This window comes from Meriones unguiculatus, chromosome X, assembly GCF_030254825.1.
Source record: "Meriones unguiculatus strain TT.TT164.6M chromosome X, Bangor_MerUng_6.1, whole genome shotgun sequence".
NCBI lineage: Eukaryota > Metazoa > Chordata > Mammalia > Rodentia > Muridae > Meriones > Meriones unguiculatus.
In genome coordinates this window covers 76,284,272-76,302,320 of record NC_083369.1, presented here as the reverse complement: position 1 = coordinate 76,302,320, position 18,049 = coordinate 76,284,272, and the positions used below count along the sequence as shown (strand labels likewise).

The 18,049-nt window shown below is 38.6% G+C and overlaps 1 protein-coding gene and 1 non-coding gene across 2 annotated transcripts in view; both read right to left on the bottom strand.

The window, feature by feature from the left end:
• Slc25a43 (solute carrier family 25 member 43) overlaps positions 1–18,049 on the bottom strand; it is a 66,038-nt gene that overhangs the window by 36,600 nt on the left and 11,389 nt on the right.
• Positions 8,759–8,865, bottom strand: LOC132650286 (U6 spliceosomal RNA). Its single transcript, XR_009588653.1, has one exon. It is a non-coding gene; the product is annotated as a U6 spliceosomal RNA (small nuclear RNA).

Below are 18,049 nucleotides of genomic sequence, written 5' to 3'. Positions count from 1 at the left end.
AATGATGATGATGATGATGAGGGCAAGGGCAATGATCAAGGAAGACACTTGATGTTGACCTCTGGCCTCCACGCATAAGTTTGACACCCCTCCCCTCTTTGCACACATATGCATCAAAATAAATGAAGGTTTTATTTTCTTTTGGTAGAACTGAGTGTACAAAAATTCTGAATGCCTTTCTGCTTTGCCCATGTTAGTGTTACAATTTATAAAAGGTAAAGCAACAGGCTGAAAAGAATGCATATACAAATTTAGTGGTGAGTCCAAGTTATTAGAAGCCAGAGATAAGTCTTTTGTACCAGTTTATCCTGTGGTATCAAGGCTTCCATGAGTGGCTCATCCTTGCACCAGCATGGATTTTCCCAAGGGAAATTATAATCCCTAGGGCCCCTGTTACATAGATACAATGCACAGCCCTCAAATCCAAGTAATTAGCATACCTACCACTTTAAACATTTACAATAATTTATTGTAGATTTCAAAATAACATAAAAGATAATTTTTGTATGTTCCCAACATAATGAGACAAAGAAACTGTTTCTAAAAGAGGAACCATTCTAAGTCTTGCAAACTATAGGCTAAGAAAGATGAGATCTATTTTAACCTCTCAAGTATATATTTTTTCTATGCAGATACATGGAACATTAAAATGACTAGCAGCAAAGCATATAATTCATGCCTTCTGCTTTTTCTTGATAAGGTGCTGACAAGACAGTTCTTATTTTCTTCCCACTCATCTGTTAAGTGCTGGGCACGGCAGGGTTTCCATGGGGAGTGCTCATTTGTATTATGGAAGCCTGGCTCTGCTCTCAGCAGCTGGGGAATTCTTATTTGTCTTGCCTTGTGAGTCTAGCCGTGGAAAGGGGAGGATGTAGCTTTATAGCTCTGAAAATCCGAAGATGTAGGGTTGGAAAAGGACATGAGCTGGCATTTTGGATTGCGATAAAGGAACCTTCAGGTGTGGGGTCTGCCCTAAGCACTCTGTCGCTAGCAGGGTTAGGCCCTAGGGCTCTGTGGAAGCATCACTATTAGTCTTTAGATAAAAATGCCATGCACACGACCAATCTTAAATCCAATGAAGTTTATTGGATGGGATTGGAGAGAAATATGGAAGGAGAGAGAGAGAGAAAGAGAGGGAGGGAGAAAGAGAGATGTTGGGGTGGGGGCTCCCAACAGAGAGGGGGGAGAGAAAGCGAGAGAAAGGAATAGCAAAAGAGAAAAAAAAAAAAAAGCAAGAGGAGGGGGGAGTGGCTGATAGGTCACTATGTACCTGGCACAGATGATGTCATAGCACACAGGTACTGGCATAGGACATTGTCAGGACCCTGAAGGTCCCTAAGGGAAAGCCAGTTGAATTGCCTGCACAACATAACAATCACCCTGGGACTGAAGCTGCTGATACCTACCCTGTTGTACAGAGAGTTGGCAAAAAAAAAACAAAAAAAAACAAAAAACAAAAAAAACCAAAAACAAACTATTTTTTTTTTTGATACTGTGATGTTGAGCCTGTGGCCTTCTACACACTAGGCAAGTACTCCACTACCATTGAGATACACTCCCACTCAGTTCTGTTTCAAGGCAACTTGTATGGGAATTTCATTGGAAGGTACATCTGCTTTTTTTTTTTTTTTTTTTGCTTCCTGGTTCTTTTTGTCTTTAGCACAAATAAGATGTTCAAATGAGGCAGAGACTGAACCACATTAAGTCTAGCAAATGCAAGACCAAGAAAGATAATGAGGTCTATTTTAACCTCAAACACATATTTTGGTATGTTTTCTTTTTCTTTTTCTTTTTTTTTTTTCTGTGCAGTTAACATTGAGCAGTAAAATGACTACCAGCAAAGTAAGTATTTGATACCTTTTGGGTTTTCATGATAATATGTTCACAGGATGTGTCCATATTTTCCTGAGCCCGAGTCTTGCTCATCTGCTAAGCTCTGGGTATGTGATACATGTCAGTCCTTTTTTTTAATGTCCCAGGGTCTCACACATGCTAAACAAACACTCTTTCATCGAGTATTTCAATTTGAGACATATATCAATTCCCAATAACATCAAGCATTTGAATTATGATGTGTAGACTCTAACTTTACTTGCCCCCAGTTTTATTATTTACATTAATTAATTCATTTATTCACTTCACATCCCAGTCGTAGCCCCCTCCCTTCTCTTCTCTGTCCTACCCTCCCTCCCTCTTCTCTTATCTTCCCTTCCCTGTTCCTCAGAGAAGGAACCCCCCACCCACCCTCCCCAGCTTATCAAGTCGAATCAGGACTGAGTACATCAGCTTCCTCTGTGGTCTGGGGAGGCAGCCCCATCATGGGGAAGTGATCAAAGAGCCAGCCACTGAGTCCATGTCAGAGACAGTGGCCTCTCCCCTTACTAGGGAACTCCCATGGAGACTGAGCTGTCAATCGACTACATCTGTGTAGCATTGTCCCCACTTTTTTGTACCTGTTTTTTTTTGTTGTTGTTTGTTTTGTTTTTGTTTTTTTAAAGAAAACTTTATAACAATCTTTGAGACCTCTATAGCCTTGGGAAGTGTATAACATGTGAAATTGACTTATTATGCTAAAAGCAAATGCATAACTAAAAAGAGAGGCAGTCAGTAAAAAGTTGTAGAAGTAGCAAGAAGTAGTGGAAGGAAGTAGCAAGATGGCCAGCTGATACCAGGCAGTAGGCAGCCTGCTGCTACCTTAGTCACTCCAACTGTCATCTTTCAGTTTCTTTTCTCACTAAAGGAATTCTTCCTGAGCACATTTCCTTAGTTATACTCAATAGTATTCTCAGACAATTGCTTATATGGCTGTTTGGAGTACCATTAATTGATTCATGTTCTCCTACTTTTCCTTTCACTCTTTACTTATGTGGAATTTTATTTTATAAATTGCAGAAGTACTTTAGAGACTTTGTACTAAGACAAATGGAACTGAGGTATACCAAGGAAACTGAAGTTCTCTGTTATGTGCTCCGAGGTAACCACAGTTAAGAGGTGTGCCTGTGTGAGTGCGTGCATATGTGTGCGCATGGGTGCCTGCATCTTTCCCTCCCCCACCTCTCTCTTTTTCGGTGTGTCTCCTCCTCTTTCTGTGTTTTTATCTTTCCTTGCTTTTTGTGTCCAAACATTCATTCATGTGGGACTACTTTCTTTGCTATGCTCTCTCCCTCCCTCCCTCTTTCCCTCCCTCCCTCTATCCTGCCTGTTTATCTCCCTCCCTTCTTTCCCTTTAACTAGACATAAAATCAGTACTTTGAAATGATTTTTAAAAAGCTATCTTTAAAATCAGGTTGTCTGTGAGAAGGAAACCTGTACCCTAGAGAATAATAGAATTTGGACTCTGTCCTTTTATACTATTTGCTTTTTCTACTTTCCTTGTGCCATAGGCATGAATTACAAAAACAAAACAAAACAAACAACAACAACAAAAAAAAAAAAAACCAAATTTCTCTCTACCAATTTTCCTTGAAGACAATTCTCAACCAAGTTCTGAATAAAATAAGGTACATTTTTTTTTTTAGAAACAATTGTGCTAGATCATTTTATCAACTTGACACAATCTAGGATCACCTAAGAAGAAACTTCCAAGTGGAGCTGTCTAGACTAGGTTGGTCTGTGGGCATGCCTGTGAGGGATTTTTAGACGACAGACCTTGGGTGATGGTGACACCATTTTGTGGGAGAATGGACTGAAAGAACAGGAGAGTGTGAGCTGAGCATGGCAGGCATTTTTTTCTCTGTGTTTCTGATTCTGGATTTGATGTGACTAGTCAGTTCCTTCCAGCTTCGATTTCTGTGAATTTCTACCTGTGATGGACAATAACCTGGAACCATGAGCCCAAAGAAATGTTTTCTCCTCTAAATTGCTTCTTTATCGTTTAAGGACTTTTAGGTGGGTAAGATGAGTTGGTGGATAAAAGTACTTGCCAGTAAAGACTGATGGCCTGAATTTGATTTCTGGCTCTTCCCCAGTCATCTACTTCTAGCTGGCTCCACCTCCTAAAGCCTTCACTGTCTTCAAAGTAGCACCACATTCTGGGGATCAGCTGTTCAAAACTGTGAGGGATGGTTTATATTCAAACACAAGAATAGTAAAGAAGCCAGGCATGGTGACATACACCTGAAATCCCAGAACTCTGGAAGGCAGAGGCAGAGGGATCTCTGTGAGTTTGAGGCCAGCCTGGTCTACAAAGAGTCCAGGACAGCCAAGGCTACAAAGAGAAACCCTGTCTCATACAAACAAACAAACAAACAGACAAACAAAACAAAACAAATTAAAAAAGCCTCAGTTGATGCAGGGGTAAAATATGTTCATATGTTCATGTTTAGGTAAATCTTGCTAATATAATGGTATCAAAATCTTTGTATGCATCTAGACATTGATGCAGTTCCAGTTGATATTCTCAATAGAATCAGGGATAGTCAAGACAATATACAAACAACAATGCACCTTTTTAGATCCATTACTTTTGTAAGTTTTAGCAACTAAAATAATATAGAGAAAAATAGGTCTATTAAATATATAGAGTTCAGAAACAAATCTACACATAAATCAAAACTTGATGCATGAGCAGGGTAGAAATGAAGAATTATGGGCTGGAGAGATGGCTCAGCGGGTAAGAGCACTGTCTGCTCTTCCAGAGGTCCTGATTTTAATTCCCAGCAACCACATGGTGCCTCATAACCATCTATAATGAGATCTGGTGCCCTCTTCTAGCTTGCAGTCAGAATACTGTATACATAATAAATAAATAAATCTTTAAAAAAAGAAAAGAAGAATTATTTAATAAATGTTCCTGAACCTTTGGTTATAAACAGGGAAAACAAAGATTACATCTTAACGACAAACCATTTACATAAACAAGCTCAATGTGATACGTATATATGTATCCATATATATATATATATATATTTTTTCAAGACAGGGTTTCTCCTGGTTCACTTTGTTGACCTTGACCAGGTTGGCCTCGAGCTTAAAGAGATCCGCCTGCCTCTGCCTGCCAGAGTGCTAGGATTACAGGCATGTGCCACCACACCTGGCTTATACAAAATTTTTAATCATGTTTTTATATATTGTTGTTTGCTTTTCAGTGTGTGTGTGTGTGTGTGTGTGTGTGGTGTGTGTGTGGTCAAACATGCTATGGCAGACATGTAAAGGTCAGAGGAAAACTTGTAGGAGCTCATTTTCTTCTTCTACCACTTGAGTTCCAGTGATCAAACTTATCAATCTTGGCAGCAGGCACCTTTATCCACTGAACCATCTGACAGGCCCCTCAAAGTGGTTTTGTTAGTGAAATATGACAGGTATTTGCAAACCTTGGAAGACATAATGAGAAAAAAAAATAACAAAACCAAAACAACGTAAGTAGACCTCTTTATGACCTTGTGTAAAAATTTTATAAAATACAAATTGATAAAATCTTGATGTATTATATTACATTAGAAAGTTTAAACATTTGTGTATAAGAAAATAAATCATACAGTGATATAAACAAGCTATAGATTAGGAAAAGACATTTGCAACACCCTGGATGCTACTTAAAACTTTCTTTCTGTGGTGCTGTGGGTGGGAAAAAGGGCTTTGTGCACGTCAGGCAAGCACTCTCCCATTGAGTTACAACCCAAGTTCAAGACCTTTGACACTTCATCTTCCTCTGAAGAGAATATTCTTCATATAAATATGCATTTGACTTCCTCCTTCAACTCATTGATGTCTATCCAAATGTCACCTCAGAGAATCCTTCCTTGAACAGCCTGCTGATAACACCACCACCTTCTTCCCCTGTTTTGTCTCCATAGCACTTACTATGCTCAGTCTTTAATCTATTTGCTCTTTTATTTACTGTCTTTTCCTTAGAGATCATCCCCTTGAGAGTGGAAGCTTTGTTTCCCTGGCTGCTTTATCCTTTGGTTCTCAAATAATGTCTGGTACATAGCATATACTAATGAAATACATACTTGCCATGAGAATGAATGCATGAATATAAATGATAATGATTCATATTCATAATATGTAAAGAGTCTGCATCCATTAAAAATTAACAAGTGCTTTAAGAGGAAAATTGTCAAGGGCTGTGGACAAGCTGTTCACAGAAGAGGAAATCTGAAGGGACAAAAATATATGGAAACATCAGAAAAATGCAAAATTAAATAATAATGACTACTTCAGACGCATGAGATTGGTAAAAATTAAAACTGGGTAAACCTTGTCAACTCCAAGGACTTTTTGGAAAAGGAAACTGTTCCCTGTTAGTTGGAACACCCAACCATCTTGAAAGAGAATTTAGTAGTACATAATAAAGTTGAACTTAAAAATATTTTCTAAGACCCAAAAGTGCTACTTCTAAGGTAGCGTATGATGACACATTCCTTTAATCCAAGCAACGTGAAAGCAGAGCTAAAAGGATCATAAATTTGAGGCTAGCCTGGGCTACATATTAAGTTATTGGTTAGCCTAGACTAGACTCAGTTTCAGAATAAAAGAAAATGGAAATTACACTTCTTAGACATTATGATAGAGATATTTTGATAGAGATATTTTTTCATATCTGAGAGACAAGAGTACACTGGATTGTTTATAGTAAAATCATCTGTACTGGGAAATGACTGCGTAGAACCCTAATGAACAATATCAGTAGGAAAGAAAAGGAAACCATGCTAAATTCATATGGTAGGATACTCTATGGCAGTAGACATGAACCTGATTTATCAAACTATACATAAAGAGGAGGAAAATCATAAACACATTGGACATAAACATCAAATTGCATAAAAACAAGTCTAGTTTTTGTTATCTATATATTTTATTATTGTTATTATTATTATTATTATTATTATTATTATTATTTGGTGGTGGGGAGGTTACAAGGTGGGGACAGCCATGGAAAGACTGGGAAATGAATGTTATCAGGGTGCATGATGCGAAATTCTCAAAGAATCAATAAAAGTATGTTGAAAAAAAATCACAGCGCAGAATAAATACTATATTCTATTTAGTAAAGCTCTAAAACAAAGAAAACAGATGTCACTAGGTAGAGGAACATATGGAAGATAGTGGTTACATGCACGGTGGGGCAGAGTGTCATGAGATCAGAGGAGACTATACAACAGGGGACTTCAAGTATGTGTTTTTTTCATACTTCAAAGAGAAGCCAATATTTGAGCTTGTCATGACACATGCCTCTATACCCAGAACTTTGGAAGCAAAAGTAGGATGACAACTAGTTTTAGGCCACCCTGGGTTACATAGGGAGACCCTGTCTCAAAACAGGCCTGGGGATGTATCTCAGTGGTAGGGTGTCTGTCTGGTATTGTAGGGCCCAAAAATGACTTACATGACTCAGACTCTGAGAGTATGCGAAAACAAGAGCAAATTTTATTAAGCGATGCGTTCTAGCATACTGGCATCAACGTTCTAAAAATGGTGACCCTGAGATAAAGGCCTACAGGCCTTTTAAAGGGAACTGGGGATTTCCAGGAGTGCTGAGATAATCTCTGTTTTGCTTGGGGAGCTAAAGAGCAGTTACATCAGGCAAACATGGATTGGTAGCAGCCAGGTGGCCTGTCATCTCAAACAACATTTGCTAGGCCTTTCAACCACATATGGTTGCACTTGTAGCTGATAGGCTCAGGTTTACTCAGGACCTTTCAAGGGCTTTTCCTGGAGCTAGGGGATATCTGCAGGCCAAGATGGAGTCTAGAGACAAAACGAATCTCTTTTGTCCTCTCAGTATGGGCAAACTCGTGGGCTTAATCTCTAGCACTTCAAACAAACAAACAAACAAATAATAACAAATAGAAACAACCCTAAGAAGGAAATATATCACAACTCAATGAAGATGGCTATAGATAAATTTATAAATGACTTCTATTATTATTTCCTTAATATTTACTGACGATGATTCATTTCAAAAATTTTCATTAGTTCAGTATCATATTTTTGGAGTGTGTGTGCGTATGTGTATTGTAAAGAGTCTAAATAGAGCTAGGTGTGGTAGCATATACCTCCCAGCACTTGGGAGGCTGAGTCAGGAGGATGATTTTGAGGTTAGCCAAGTCTCTATAGGGAGACCCTGTCTCAAAAATTAAATTAGTATATAAAAAAATAAAGAAAAATAAAGAGCACGAACAGTTTGATGATATTTTCTGCGATATTATCCCCACTGTTATTTCCTCAACAGGGATCACACCGTTCTTTAGCTTGAATCTCAGCTTAATTAGGGACAGGGGTCAGAAAACATGTTGTAGGATCAGTGAGATGGCTAAGTGGGTAAAGTTGCTTGCTGCCAAACCTGATGAACTGAGTTCCATCCCTGCTACCCACATGCTGAATGAAGAAATACAACTCTCTTTTAAAGATTTATTTATTGTACATATATGAAAGTCTATCAGCATGTACACCTGCGTGGCAGAAGAGGGCATCAGATCACAGTATAGATAGTTGTGAGCCACCATGTGGTACCTGGGAATTGAACTCAGGACTTACAGGGCAGGCAGGGCTCTTAACCACTGAGCCACCTCTCCAGCCCAGAAATACAACTCTTGAAAGTTGTTCTCTTACCTCCATATGTTCATCATGACCCATGCATGAACACACACACACACACACACACACACACACACACGGAAAAAAAACAAAAAGGTGGTTGTGGGGGAACATAGTACAAAGGGCCAGATAACAAATGGGCCATATGATCTCTGGTGGTTTGAATGATAATATCCTTCCAGGCTCTGGCTTTTTTTTTTCCCATAATTTTATTTTTAAAAATATGGAACGCTTCACGAATTTGCGTGTCATCCTTGCGCAGGGGCCATGCTAATCTTCTCTGTATCGTTTCAATTTTAGTATATGTGCTGCCGAAGCAAGCACCAGGCTCTGGCTTTTTAATACTGATCCTAGTTAGTAGCACTGTTTGGGAGGCTTAGGAGGCATGGGCTTGCTGGAGGAAGTACGTTGCTAGGGAGAGGTTTCAAGAGCTTAAAGACTCTTATCATTTCAAATTCACTCTCTGTTTCCTGTCTGTGGCTCAAGATGTAAGCTCTCAGCTTCTAGTTCCATCTGCCATGCCTGCTTGTTGCTTCCTTACTGTGTGGGTGATGGACTCTAACCCTCTGCAACTCTAAGCCCCAAATTAAACCCTTCCTTCTGTAAATTGTCTTTGTCATGGTGTTTTGTCACATCAATAATAAAGCAACTGACATGCGTAACTCCATTACACGTACTTATTGCTGTCACTGAATGGTAGAGCAAAGTGCCCAGATTCCTGGTCCCTGCTGTCTGCATTCTTTATTTCAGTTGTTCAATTGAGCACTAATCTAGGCACTGTTGCAAAGACATTTTTGGAAGTGTGACTAGGTTCCAAATCAGTTGACCTTAAAATGGGGGTCATTGTCCTTGGTAGGCTTGAAATATTTGAATCTTTAAAGTAAATCGGACTTTCTCTTTCTCCAGGAAGAGAAATTCAAATTGCTAAAGAATTTTAAAGAAGATAAAATGGATCCATACTAAGGAAGATAGGCAGCCTCCAAAAGTTAAGAGCATCCCAGGGCTGAAGTCCAGTATGAGACTGAGCATCTATGTTGCACCAGTGCAAGGTACTACTTTCTGGAAACAACCATGTCAGCTTCCTAGAGAATTCTGAGGGTGTGCTAACACATGCCTGTAATACTAGCAGTTGGAAGACTGAAGCAAGAGGATTATCAATCTAAGGAAAGCTTGGGGGTACATTGAACCCTGTGCCAAAATGAATAAACAAAGAAACAAATAAATAAATAAAATGAAAACATGAAAGCAAGAGAAAAAGAAGAAAAGATAGAAAGGAGAAGAAAGAAAGGAGGTACTGAGCATCAGATGAAAAGGTTGTTTCAGCTCCAGCCAAAAACTTTTGAGTTTAGCCTAGCGGTGCCCTGCTAAATCCTGCTGAGACCTAGAAAAGCAATGAGATAAGAAACTTGTGCTGTATTGAGTCACGTAGTTGTGATAATTTGTTACACTATAGGAAATGGATATGACCAGCCACCAACAATAAATGAATGAGTAAGGGAAGCTGTATTCCTCCTTTTTATTGAAAATAGATTTTTTTCTCATATAATATGTCCTGATTACTATTTCCTCTCCCAAGGTTCCGCCCAGGTCCTCCCTACCTCCTTTCCCATCCAGATCCACTCTCTTTCTGTCTCTCATTAGAAAACAAACAGGCTTCTATGGGATAATAATAAAGTATAATAAGATAAAACAAAAAACTAATACATTGGAATTGGACAAAACCAGCAAACAGAAAGAAAAAAGCTGAAGAGAAGGTACAAGAAACAGGGAACCATGTGTCTGCACACTCAAGAATCCCATAAGAACACAGAACTGGAAGCCATAATACACATGCAAAGGATCTGCAGGGTAAAAAGAAAAATAGATAAAATAAAACAAAAATAATCAGATAAACTATTTATTAAAAAAGGTGATTCCTGAAATGACATTATGAGACAAGGAACTGCCAAAGCTGCCATTGGGTTCATTTTCTGTTGGCCATCTACTCCTGGGCATGAACCTACCTTTAAGAGTTTGTTTTCCCAGTGAGACTCCCTTGGAGGAAACTAAATTTTCATTTGCAAGTGATTATCAACAGAGGCTTGCTTTGGGTTAAGGATGGGAACATGTGTCCATTTCTCATTTTAGTTCTAGGATCCCAATTGGTGCAGACATATGCTGCCCCTGTGCATGCTGAAGGACGCTGTGTTCTAATAAAACTTTATTTATATATGGACATTACATTTTAAATTTCATATGATGTTTGCGAATCTATTTTTTACTTTTCCCCTGAATCATTAAATATACTGTAGTGGCTATTTTTGGTTGTCAATTTGACTACATACAAAATTAACTAAAACCCAAATGGTTGGGTACACCTGTGAAAAATTTTTTCTTAATTAAATCTTTTGAAGTGGGAAGACCCACTTCTAATCCAGATCTTTGATGTGGGAAGATCCACCTTTAATCTGGGCCAAATCTTCTGCTCACATTCTACAAATAAAGGACGTGGAACAAAGAAGCCTGCTCTCTGGCTGCTTGCTGTCACCCTAGCTAACAAGTCAGTTCCTTCACTGGCATTAGAGCCTACTTCTTTGGGATTCTGATATATACTGAAGACCAGCTGAGACATACAGCCTCATGGACTAAACAACTACTGGATTCTCAAACCTTCAATTCATAGGCAGCCATTGTTGAATTAGCTGAACCACCACCCATAAGTTATTCTAATAAATCTTTTCTCTATTTAGAGAACGATCGATTCTACAAGTTCTGTTACTCTAGAAAATTGTGACTAGTATATATACAAATGCCACTTTTAATTCATGAGCTCAAGAAAAAAAACCAACAAAACAGTGGTAAAACAGATTCAGACTATGAGCTGTGCTAATAGTTTTACCACACCTGATTTAAGAGTTGTGCATTTTTCTTTGGTCAAAGCCTCTAAAAATTTTTAAAGAAATTTTCATGTCTCACAGGAATCTGGAGACTAGTATTTTCAAACATTCTTTTCAGGATTTGAAAGGAGTTTGGAGTCATTTTTTTTCATATAGTACTTCAAGCATCACAGCATATTTCCAAACACGTGTTTTAAAATTACTGGTGCTGAAGACTATGAACTGAACCTAGGCCTGACACATCCTTAGCATGAGCTGTGACACTAGTATTGCATCCCCACTTACAATGTATATTAGAAAACACTTCTAATGAGCTAAACTCTTAAAGGCCAAAAAAAATTAAATTTATATATAAATTTCCATCATTTATATATAAATTTCTATCATTTATATATACATTTCTATCATTCAAAGAGGTTTAAAGGAACATTGCCAATGCTAATGAAAATATTGTAATTTTTTATTTATTTTATGAGCTCCAAGTAAGTACACTTTATTGCTTTGATTGTATAATCCTAATTAGTTGATAAATGTGCATGGTCTTTCCTAAGAGACATTAATTATTGTGGATGTTATTAATCTTCTGGTAATTCGTAGTTTCCAAATATCTGCTGTGTCATGCATTAATTTTTATCATTTAAGGAAATTGCTAAATAGGAAATTAGAGTGCTGTATCTAAAATTTCCTTACTTGAAATGGACAGATAAAAGCAGGTATGTAAAACTCTTAGAGACAACAGTTCATCAGTATGAGAAAGACATGGGTCTATGAGGTACTAAGACATCCATGATGAGACAACCTGGAGCTGGTTTACTACAGAGCAGCATTGCATTTCCCTGCTCTATTCTACAATTCTCTTATGTCTCATCTCTCTACTATCATACTACTATGATTTTCAAAAACTCACCATTAACAAAACATAGATGCTTGGCATATCACAGTTAATACAATTAACTCTAATTCTATGCATTTTTTTCTGAAAATGACATGATTTTGCTCTTTTTTAGGATTACATAAAATTCTCTCTGTGTGTTTGTGTGTGTGTATCTGTACACCTAACCTGATTCCATAGCTTGGCTATTGTGAATAGTGTAGCATAAAAACAGATGTGCAAATATCTATGGTATGTTGACATAGATTCCTTTTGGTGTTTATCTGGGTGTTGTATAGCTGGCAGTTATATTTTTTGTTTTAGTTTTCTTTTTTTCTTTATTTTGTGAGACAGGGTTTCTCTGTGTAGCCTTGGCTGTCTTGGACTCACTTTGTGGACCAGGCTGGCCTCGAGCTCACAGAGATCCACATGCCACTGCCTCCCTGAGTGCTGGGATTAAAGGCATAAGGTACCATGTCTGTCCTATTTTTAGCTTGTTGTTGTTATTGTTTTAAAGATTCATCATTTATTTATTATTTGTGTGTGTGTGTGTGTGTGTGTGTGTGTGTTGTATATATGGGTGTCCTCAGTGTCCAGAAGACTGTGGATCCCATTGAGCTGTAGTTACAGATGATTGTGAGCCACCATGTAGTACTGGAAAGCTGAACCTGGGTCCTCTGGAAGAGCAACAAGTGTCCTTAAACCCTTAGAGGTCTCTCCAGGACCTAATTTTAGGTTTTTGAGGAAGCTCTATTGTGGTGCCCACAGTTGTGCTTATTCCTTTTTGTTTATTTGTTTTGTTTTTTGTCTTTATTCTTAATTGCTGTGCTATTACACACCTTCCTAAATTTTTTTCCCCATTTTTAGCCATGTATATGTAAACATACACCTTTTATGTTTTGCCTAGCATCCTTTTGGGGGCCTTTATAAGCCTGCTTTCCATGATAGGCTCCTTTATTTCTGAATCTCATCTTGGCCTTTGTTGCAATGATGAAATGTTAAAGAAAGAAATTCACTGGCTGCTTGAACAAGGTTTTTGAGGCCTAGAGTCTCTCTGTAAAAGGGTCCAGGGGCTGCTTATCTCATTTGAGGATTTAGAAATTTTGTTTTGTTGGCTTCCTCAGGAGCCATCAGGTCTAGAACTTGGATGATATCAAGTAAATTAATGAGCAGTTCATTGTTTGTCTGAAATATTATTTGCAAGATTTCCACTGAGAAAAACACCTGCCACAACACTGGCCAGAGAGCAATATTTGTAAGTGGTAGCAAATCAGAGCCCTGCTAGGGCATCTGTTACTGAGAGCCAAATACCTCTGATTTGGATGGTGACTTTCCCAGAATGACCAGAGCAAATCACTTGGATTTTCCTTATGCAGTGCAAGGTAGCAGGCTAGATGCTATATGAAGGGCCAAGGCTGTAGCAGCAAGACCCCAATATCAGAAATTGAGTCCATAGTGGAAGATTATTTGTCTGCTGTATTAGCTACTTATTGCTGTGGCAGAATACCTAATGAGCAGCAACTTAAGGGAGTGTGATAGTTTGTTAGACTCAGGCATTTGAACACTTGGTCTCCAGGTGGTGGCACTCTTTGAGGAGGCATTATAGCCTGCTGGAAGAAGTATCTCCTTGGGGGTGATCTTGGAGAATGCATAACCATTGCCTACTTCAAGTTCTCTCTCTCTCCACTTTTGTGCTTAAACATGTAATCTTTCAGCTTCCTGCTCTTCCTTTTATGCCTGATGTTTGCTGCCATGCCTCCCTGCCGTGATGGATTCTAACCGTCTGGAACTGTAAGCGAAAATAAACTCTTCTATAATTTGATTTTAGTCATTGTTTTATCATAGCAACACAACAGTGACTAATATGATGATAAAGGGTTGGTTTGGGCTCGCTGATTGAGGGTATACAGTTCATCATATGTAATCGAGAAGGCATGACAGCAGGAATGTGAGGCAACTCATCACATTTTGCTTCCACAGCCAGGAAGCAGAAAGAGATGAATGTTGATGCTCAGCTTGATTCTTTTTTGTAGTCATTCCAGGAATCTAGTCCATGGGATGGTGCCAGCCACATTTAGAGTGTTTCTTTCCTTCTCAGTTCAAGTTCTCTGGACATACCTCATAGGCACACCCAGAGCAGAAGAGATATAGTTGCTAGCTATATAACTTATCCTCCATGATTTACCAAATTTTGTCCTTTACCAATTTGGTAATCTTTCTGTCCTTGTTTAACTGAGTTGTAATAGTCCCTTGCATATTATCTTATTTATCACTGTGACAAAATAGCTGAGATAATCAACTTATAAGAAGGAAAGATTAAAGAGCAGGCCAATCAGATTATGTCAGAGGCAGTCCCTCTTCCCATTACTATGTAACCCACTTGGACACTAAACTGAGGGGGGAGCAGCCTTACCAGGCCACAGAGGATGACAATGCAGCCACTCCTGATGTGATCTGATAGACTAAGATCAGAAGGAAGGAGAGGAGGACCTCCCCTATCGGTGGACTTGGGGAGGGGCATGCGTGAAGAAGGGGGAGGGAGGGTGGTATTAGGAAGGGAGGAGGGAGGGGCTTATGGAGGGGATACAAAGTGAATAAACTGTAATTAATAAAATTAAATTAAATTTAAAAAAGGAGGAAAGATTACCTAATTCTTGCAGAAGTTTTAGCTCTATTGTTTTGGTTTTATGGTGAGGTATAAACTTTAGTGGGGAATGTATGCTGGAGTAAACCTGTTTACTTTATATTAGCCTAGAAGGAGATAGACATGGAAAGAGGGGGAAGAAGAGAGAGAGAAAAGGAGGGAGAGAAATAGAGAGGGGTATGAGAGGGAGGGGAGGGGGGGAGGGAGGAGAGGAGGGGAGGGGAGGAGAGGAGAGGAGAGCTAGAATCTCAATATCAGGTTCAAGAACATGTCATGAATGAACTAACTTCCTCCCATTAGGCTCACCTCATAGTAGTTCCACCAGCTTCCAGTAGTGCCACAAGATTGTAACTGAGTCTTTAGCTTATGGGTTTCTAGGAGATGACCAGGACCAAACAATAGGACTTTCTAATGTCAATTGTTTTCTTTTCATATTTGTTATAAATATTTCCACAATTAAAATTCTTTTAGCCTTGTTTATAATGCATTTTAACTGTTGTCAAGTTTTAACTTCTCCCAGGGATACATACATATATGCATATATATATGCATGTATGTGTATATGGCCATGCATATACACATAATATACATATATACATATATATGTATATATATATCATTTTAAAGTTAAAAAATACAATTATACCATTTCTCCCTACATTTTACCCCTCCCATGTTCCTCCCAACTCAGTCTCAAATTCATTTATAGCTGTTGTTACATATATTTATAAACACATATATGAATGAAGCCTGCTGAGTCTGTTCAGTGTTGCTCTTAATGTATATGTTTTCAGGGCTAGCCACTTGGTATAAGATAACTAATCAGGGGCTCATCCTAATCTCTCAGCAGCTGTTAATTGCTTATAGCCCTTTATCTATGGTTGGGACAGGACCAAATATTTAAAATCTTCCTTTTGGAATTCTAGATTCCAGGGTTTTAAGATTGTAGAATGAGTCTTTGCTATTTTATTTTATTCACTATTTTGATTTACTTTTAAACTGGAATCTTGTCTCTAGTTGGAACATGTTTTTTGCATAGGTAGTGAGAGAGGTATTCAGCTGTATGTCCTTTTTTGTTGCTATTTTGTTTTGAGACATTTTTTTTCTATGTATCTCTGGCGGGCCTGAAACTATGTAGACCAGCTGGTCTTGAACTCACAGAGATCCACCTGCCTCTGCCTCCTGACTGCTGGGATTAAAGGCAACTGCCACTACATACAGCCAAATTTATGTGTCTTTAAGGTGAGCAAGTCAAGGATAGTTAGCTATTAATGCAGGAAATAACTCAAACCAACTTCCTGGGAACGGGGGGGGGTAGCTGTTATGAGACGGTGGAGTATTTCCCTGGGTCTCTAGGTCTAGGACAAAGCTTAATTTACAGAGGCTAGCATCTGAGGAGAAAGTGGTATCAGGAGTGCAGAGTAGTGTTTCCATGTCTTGCCTCTGAGAACTGGCTTCATTCCTCTTTGTGGGTTTGATTTCTCTGCCACTTGGTCCTATTGATAGAGGCTGGCCCTATCACAATTCATCCACTAAAGTTCTAAGTTTCTTCCCTCCATGATGCCAATACTTCAGAAGGGAAAAGACTCTCGGTCCTCTAGCTTGAGCCAGTATTTCCCCTCTGCTCTAATTGGCATAGGATAAGGGACATGAACCATTCAGTGTACAGGGGTTGGAAGAGTTGTATAGTCTCCCCAGACACCCTATAGACAGGCATAGAGGACAATGGAAACTTTCTAGAAGACGTCATCGGGACACATGTATATATACTATTTTTCTAATAACATCTCTCTCTCTCTGTGTTTGTGTATGTGTTTTAATGTTTGTGCAGGTGTCAGTATGGGGTGTGTGTGTGTGCATGTGTGTGTGTGTGTGTGTGTTCTGGGTATCCAAACCAGGTCCTCATGCTTGCATGGCAAGTGCTTTACCAACTGAGCCCTCATGTATTCCATTAATGGTGTATTCCATTCTTCCATTCTTACAGGTGACTTTTTCACAATGCATCAATAATGGAATGTTCAAGGTTCAGTTATTAATGGAGACCACAGAATCCAAGATCATACTTACACATGTGCAGTTTATTACAGGATGATGGAGTGGGAAGGTGTGTGCCCAAATGACCTCCTTTTTAAGGTCAATTACAGAAGACACCTTCTTGCTTGTACTAAAGATTAGAGAAATGTCCACAGAACACCTCAGAACTGGAGAGCCTAAAGTGGAGCCTCAGTTATTAGAAAATATTTTGACAGCCACATAGGCCCTTGGTGGGGAATGTGTCATACTGACACCAGGTGGAAATATCTTACTGTGGTTAGTATACAATGTTTACACGCTTGTATGAACCAACGTGAGACCTATATTGACAAAGCAACACCACTAACCCATACATTTCTTGCCTTGATGAAGGGTCATGCAGGAAATGGCCTGGAATAGTCTTAAATAGAAAGATTCAATGTGATAATGAGGTTAGTTTCCACAAATTGATATATAAATCCAACACAAGCCCAACCAATTTTCAGAAATTATCTGAAGGGTGAGATGAGGAACTTGACATAATTATCATAAAATGATACATTATATATCAAATACACTAACTTTACTTTCATTGTTTGGGATTAAAGGCATGCACCACCATTCCTGGACCTAAACTTTTCTTTACCTAAAACTTGCTCTATACCAGGCTGGCCTTAAACTCATATCTGCTTACCTCTGTCTCCTGGATTAAAGGTATGTTTGTATTCTAGCCAGATCACACAGACAGAAAATCTTTGGATGTGATCTCTTGCCAGAGCAAGAATTAAAATTCCTCTACATTCCCAAGTACATTTCTTATTTTGATCTAGATGCTTGTTGTTTTTTATGAATGGGATAATTTGTTTTGTTATAAATTCTGGCTGGCTATCAGTTTTATGTATAATAATTTCATAACTTTCCATTTCTGATATTAAGGATAAAGGAAACAATTCTAGTGGTTCAGATTGTTTTGCTTCTCTACCAAGAATGTTTGAAGTGCTTCTGAATTAAAAAAATATATATATATTTATATTTCTCTCTCTCCCTCTCTCTCTGTGGTGTGTACACACACATGCTCATGTGCCATAGTGTACATATGAAGGT